At 34.3% G+C, this 7,175-nt stretch overlaps 1 pseudogene; it reads right to left on the reverse strand.

Moving 5' to 3' along the window:
* Positions 1 to 948: 948 nt before the first annotated feature.
* Positions 949 to 1,638, reverse strand: LOC130680561 (60S ribosomal protein L13a-like; annotated as a pseudogene).
* Positions 1,639 to 7,175: the final 5,537 nt, after the last annotated feature.

Genomic DNA, 7,175 nt, shown 5'->3' on the forward strand with positions numbered 1-7,175 from the left:
GGTTTATTTCTGGACTCTCTGTTCTCTTCCATTGATATATATATCTGTTTTCCATACTGTTTTAATTACTATAGCTTTGTAGTATACAGTTGACCTTTGAACAGTGGGGATTAGGGGCACCGACCCACTGCACAGTTAAAAGTATGTGTATAACTTTTGACTCCCCAAAAACTTTACTAAGTAACCTGTTGAGTGGAAGCCTCACTGATAACATAGTGAACTAACACATATTTTGTATAATACTATGTGTGTTTTATATTGTATAGCTACAATAAAGTAACCCAGAGAAAAGAAACATTTCTTCAAATTGTTGCAAATTTCATAGTATGTTTATTGAAAAATATCCATTTATAAATTGTACCTATGCTGTTCAAACCCATGTTGTTCAAGGGTTAACTGTAGTTTGAAATAAGAGAGCACAATACCTCCAGCTTTGTGAAGATTTTTCCTAAGATTGCTTTGGCTATCTGGAATCTATTGCAGTTCCATTCAAATTCTAGGATTATTTGTTCTCCTTCTGTGAAAAATGCTATTAGTGTTTTGACAGGGATTATACTGAATCTATAGATTGCTTTGGGAAGTATGGCCATGTTAATATTAATTCTTCCAATCCATGGGCATGGAATACCTTTTTATTTATTTGTGTCATATTCAATTTATTTATCAATGTCTTACAGTTTTCAGAGTACAGGTGTTATACATCCTTGGTTAAATTTATTCCTAATTACTTTATTCTTTTTTAAGTAATTATAAACAGGATTTCAAAAAATTTCTCTTCTAGTTCATTTTTAGTGTGTAGACATGTAGCAGATTCCTATATATTGATTTTGTATCCTGCAACTTCATTGAGTTCATTTAGGTTCTTCTATATGTAGTATCATGTTATCTGCAAATAGTGACAATTTTACTTCTTTATCAATGTGGATGCCTTTTATTTCTTTTTCTTGTCTAATTTCTGTGCCTAGGATTTCTGGGACTATGCCAAACAAGAGTGGTGAGAGTGGCCATCCTTGCCTTTGTCAGCTGTCCTGTCCTCTCCACATTCCTCTTGGCCTGTCTCTGCACTCTCATGAGCTGGTGCTTCTTAGTGAAATGGAACTTGGTCTCCTTCATCTTCTCCTCCAGATGGCTATGATCACCTGTACCTCCAGGAAACCTTGCAAGCCAGGCACCCCACACAGGCAAACTTCTGAGTGGGCTTCAGACACACAAGGGCAGTGAAAACCATCATCTGCTTTTTCTTCTCATGAGTTGGGGGTTGCAGGGTAGGATCCCATCCAATAGCTTGAGGAAGTCCAGGGTGGCCTGGCCTTGCTTGATCTTCAGCAGCAAAAAGCCTCCTAATGTCCAAGAAAAGATGCAAGAGCTAGGGCTCAGAAGTATAAGGTGACTGGCAGTGGCGGAGAGCAGAACTAGTAGGGCCCTCAGGACAAGTTGGTGTTCAGGTGTTTGTGGAAGAAGGCCAGTACCAGAGCTTGTTTCTGTAGAAATTGCCAGAAATGAAGCTGCCCTCGCAGTGCATGACCACCGTCTTCCTGCCTAGCAGTACCACTTGGCCATGACCGCTGCCTGGCCACCCAGGAGATGGCTTCTACTCTGCGAGTAGCAGTCCTGCGCCCTCCCCCCCCCCGCCACCATCTTTGGCAGCTGCCTTGGAAGCCCAGGTACTATTTTACCAAAGATACATGAATCTCCACTTCAGGTAATGTGACCTCACTCCAGACCTAGGGATCTGTGCCGTGATTCTCCCAGGAGTGTTAGCATAAACTTTTTAATTTTTACATAGACAAGAAAATTCAAATATACAAATACATAAGGTAAAAAGCAAAAATCCCTACAAATCTCATCATTAGAGACAATTCCTGTCAAAGAGTGTGCATCTTTCTAGAGTTTAAAAAAAGTGTTTTTACATAAATAGAACCACTTACATAATTGCTTTTTTACAACCTGTTTGATTCAATGATATGCTAGTAATCTAGATACACATCATTCTTTTATTTGGATATATATATATATGGTAATTACTTAACCAGTCTGCTATAGATTGAGTTCTTAACTGGGCAGTACTGCCCTCTAGAGTATGTTTTGTGTCTAGGGTATTTACATGTTCAAACACATACTGTTTTGTTACAAATTACATTCCTTTTAATTCTCTTTTATATTACAGTTGGGTATATTTTGTTTTACCTATCTGTGACTTTCATTTCAGGACTGTAAAAGGAGTGTTACAAAGTATTTCTTATGAGAAGAAGAATGAGTTGGCTAGGGTTGAGAAGCATTGTTTGTAGATGCCCATAGAGTATTTCCAGTTTTCAATATTAGAAAACATATTCTAGTGAACATCTTTTTGGAGTGGGCTTATTTCAGTAAAGGGTATGTATTTTTAAAACTTTGACACGTTTCCCACAGGGCATGAGCATGCCAGTTCCCTCATACACTATTCATCAGCAATGTGATCCCGAAATCCTAAGTTGTCTGTCCCGTAAGAGCTAGAAAAATTTCCTTAAAACTCATATTTTATATCCTGGAGTAAATCTAGAGTCCTCCCCATGATTCTGAAAGTTCCATGAGTTTCTGAAAGTTTATTCCTAGTCTCTTCGGAGTTTGATTTCTGACTTCAACTAATTTCTTTCTCTGCTGTTTGTTCTTTTTTGTATTTTTTTAAAATAACAGCTGTATTGAGATGTACATCACACACTGTACAATTAACCCGATATATAGTGTACAAGACAAGAGTTTTTGATATATTCAGAGTTAGGCAACCATCCTGGCAATTTTAGAACATTATTTCCACCACTCCCTTCCCCCAAATCCCATACCCTCTAGCAGTCCCACCTCATCCTTCCTCCCCAACCCATACTCCTCCAACGCTAGGCAACCACTAATCTACTTTCTGTCCGTATGGATTTCCTGTTCTGAACATTTCATGTAAATGGAATCCTATGATATGTGGGCATTTGTGACTGAATTCATTAACTTAACATAATGTTTTCCAGGTCCATTCATGCTGTAGCGTGTAGCAGTACTTCATTTCTTTTATTATTTTTTCACTTATTTTTGTTGTTGAATAACATTCTGATGTATGGCTATGCCACATTCTATTTATTCATCAATTGATAAGCATTTTGGTTGTATCCCTTTTTGAATTATAAATAGTGCTGCTACAAATATTCACATATGGCTTTTGTGTGGACATATGTTTTTATTTCTCTTGTGTATGTATTTAGGAGTGGAATTGCTGGGTCATATTGCAACTATGCTTAACATTTGAGGATCTGCCAAACTCTTTTCCAAAGCAGCTACACCATTTCACATTCCCATCGGCAGCATAGGAGGGTTCCAATTTCTCCACACACTCGACACACTTGTAATTTTCTGTGTTTTTGATTTTAGCCATTTTATTGGGTGTGAATTTGTATCTCATTGCGATTTTAATTTGCCTTTCCCTAATAGCTGATGTTGACGTTCTTTTGATGTGCTAACTGATCACCTAGATATCTTCTTTGAAGAAGTGTTTATTCAGATCATTTGCCCATTTTTAATTGGGCTATTTTTCTTTTCATTATTGAGTTGTAAATTCTTTACATATTCTAGGTACAAGTTCCTTATCAGATAGGTGCTTTGCAAATACTCTCCCTATGGATTATATTCACTTTCTTGGTGGAGTCCTCTGAAACACAAATGTTTTTAATTTTGATGATGCCCAATTTTTTTCTTTTGTTGCTTGTTTGTCAGTGTCATATCTAAGAAACTGTTGCCTAATTCAAGATCACCAATATTTATGCCTATGTTTTCCTCCAAAAGGTGAATAGTTTTAGCTCACACATTTAGGTCTTTCACCCATTAATTTTTGTATATGTGTGTATGCAGAAATTTTGTGTATGTACAACTTCAGTCTCTTGCATGTGGATATCCATTTGTCTGTAGATGTGGATACATCATGTGTATAGATCATTTGCTGTAAAGACTTCCTTTCCCCATTAAGTTGTTATGACATCATCACTGAAACTAAGTTGACCAGAAATGTGAAGGTTTATTTCTGGACTCTCAATTCTGTTCTATTGATCTGTGTCTGTCCTTATGCCAATTGATCTTATGCCTGATTACTATAGCATTGTATTAAGTTTCAAAATTGGGAAGTGTGGGTCCTTCAAGTTTGTTCCTCTTTTTCAAGGTTGTTTTAGCTCTTCTGTCCCTTGAACTTTCTTATGAATTTTAGGATTAGCTTGTCAATTTCTGCGAAAAAGGTAGCTGGGATTTTGATAGCGATCAGGTTTAACCTATAATTGCTATGTTAACAGTATTAAGTCTTACAATTCATCACATGGGATGGCTTTCCCTTTATTTAGGTCTTCTTTATTTTCTTTCAGTAATATTTTGTAGTTTCCAGTGTTTAGGTTTTATAATTTTTGTTAAATTTATTCCTATTTTATTCTTCTTGTGATTACAAATGGAATTGTTTGCTTACTTTCATTTTCAGATTGTTCATTGCAATTGTATAGAAATACAGTTGATTTTTTGTGTATTGATCTTATATTCTCCAATCTTGCTGAACACATTTATAGTTTTTTAGTGGATTCCTAAAACTGTTCAGTCTTTCGTCATTAAATATGATGTTAACTGTGGGTTTTCATAGAAGTCCTTTATCAGGTTGAGAAAGTCCTTTCTGTTCTTAGTTAATTGAATGTTTTCATCATGAAGGGGTGTTAGATTTTGTCAAATTCCCTTTCTCCATCTGTTGAGAGAATCATGCCATTTTGTCCTTTATTCTTGTGGTACAGTATATCATATTAATCAACTTTCAGATATTAACCACCTTGTATTTCTGGGATAAATCCTACTTGGTCATGGTGTTAATCCTTTTTGTATGTTGCTGGATTCAGTTTGCCAATCCCAAGAAAGCTACCAAGATCTTTTTACAAATAAAGACGGCTCTCCCTAAAATGAATCAGTCACATGATTTTTTTCATTCTACCACATCATGCCATGTCTGACAGGTACCAAAGGAAATCACACTTAAAAAACCTTGCATTGGTTAGATTATTCAATTTTTTAAGAAAGTTGGAGACTAACGTTTCTTCTTTTGGAAATTGCCTATGACTTTGCTCATTTTTCCTGTTGGAATATTTGTCTTTTTCTTGCTATTTTGTAAATTCTCTTAAACTATACATACAGAGAATAGTAATACATGATGATATGTGTCAAAAATAGTTTCCCTAGGTTATTTGTCATTGTTAACAAAGCAGTTTTGTTTGTTTTACTGAAATTTTGGGTTTGGTTTTTAGGAAATAAAACCTTCTAAGCCTTTCATTTAGAGTTTCTAGATTTTGTGTCATGCTTAGAAATGCTTCTCCTACTGGCTCTGGCCCCAAGAGCATATAAATGTTTTCTTGTCTTTCTTTACTTGGCATTCATTAAAAATTAAGAAACTGATGTTTAGATTGATAAAATAACTTGTCCATGGTCATACAGCTAATTAAAGGTAGAGCTAGACTGCAGAAATGAAAAAATGGCAGTCCTACTCAAAGCAGTTCTTAATAGTGGTACTTTGTTCAATTAAAAAAAATTTTAGTGATAAGTGAGATTTTTTACCCTTTAAAAATTTTGGCTATTTTCATAAAGTTCTTTTAGGAATAAAAAGAAAATACTCTCAAACACTGGTAATACAAAAGGCACAGTGGAATTTATTAGACAAATGTATAATCACCCTTAAGAAGTCCCTTTATTAAAATATATGGTAAAATTTGCATCAGTTTAATAAGCCAGCCACTTATTCTTAAGTCCCATTACCCTAGAACTACCCTATAATAGGGCCAACAGAAGACAGAGTATTCCAAAAGCTACTATATTCTTCTTAAAATGATATTTGGTCTGTAAAAATTCTTTATACACTAATTTTAAGCTGACAGCAATACTTCTGCTAGCTTCAAATTATTTTAAAATTTCACTATCTATCAGAATCTGTGAGGAATTCTTACATACTATTTTTAACAAATGTGTTTGCACACGTCTCAAACCAGCAGAATAATATTAACAGTCAATAGATATCAGTCTGCATGCCATCTGAATTCTTTATGGGAGTTCCACTGCTTTATGCTTTTTATTATAGATATATTTTTAAAATAATATAACAAAAATCTGTGAGATGAAGTCATTCTCTGGAAGATCTATTAGTATATAGACAAACAATAACTGGTCATTTTCCAAATTAAATCTTTTCTTGAGTGAATTTGGTTTCAAAGTAATTTAGTCTTGATGCTTTCTCTAACAATGAACACTTTTAGGTAGTCTTCACTTTGAGTAAGTTCTAACACCCAAGAAATCTGCCTCTTTAGAATACATCTGCAGTTTTCAACAAAGGTACAATGAATTGTATTCTTAATTACTTTCCTCCCAATAATTATGATGAGTGTTCAACAACAGCAAAGCTACTCTGGAATGCAGAGCAGGGAAAATCAACACTCACCATTCCCTTGGTACAATAACGTTTTTCCATTTAAGCATGTTTTCTTTCAATATTTCTTCCTATAGTACACATAGCACATGGTTACAATTCAAGTGTTCACAATTTTTAGTATTTATTCTTCTGTTATTATCATGTCATAAAACTTTTGGTATTCCATTTGATTGACATGGGTTGAACTACCACAGTATTCCTATGAGGATATTTTACAATTTAATATTATTGTTCTTTCCAGCTACTAGAATATTTCAATTATGTCTTGTTGTTTATATTTCACATAATTTAAGGATTTGAGGCTGTATAAGAACAAAACAAAGATTACTGAAATAGAAATAAAGATTTGTAAAATATTTAATAGATATGCAAAACATTAGTGTTAATGTAATTAAACAGCTCTAAGTTCCATTCCAGAATATACTTTTGTACAGCTGTGTCTGTGATAAGACAACCCAGGTAGAAAACTGTATATAGGCATATAAATGTAAGTCTACAAACATTTAGGGATGAATATTTGTTTATAGAAATATTTAATTCCAGATCCTTTATAAATGAAGCTCCCTCTGTTTAATGCTGTCTGTCAGATTTTGTATTTTGGTAATGCTGGCCTGATGAAATGAGTCATGAAGTGTTCCCTTATTCTCTAGTAGGATAGGTTAGTATAATATTAGTTAGATTGATATTAGTATTTAGTTAGTATAATATTAGTTTTATT

This window comes from Manis pentadactyla, chromosome 14 (genome assembly GCF_030020395.1).
Source record: "Manis pentadactyla isolate mManPen7 chromosome 14, mManPen7.hap1, whole genome shotgun sequence".
Taxonomy (NCBI): Eukaryota; Metazoa; Chordata; class Mammalia; order Pholidota; family Manidae; genus Manis; species Manis pentadactyla.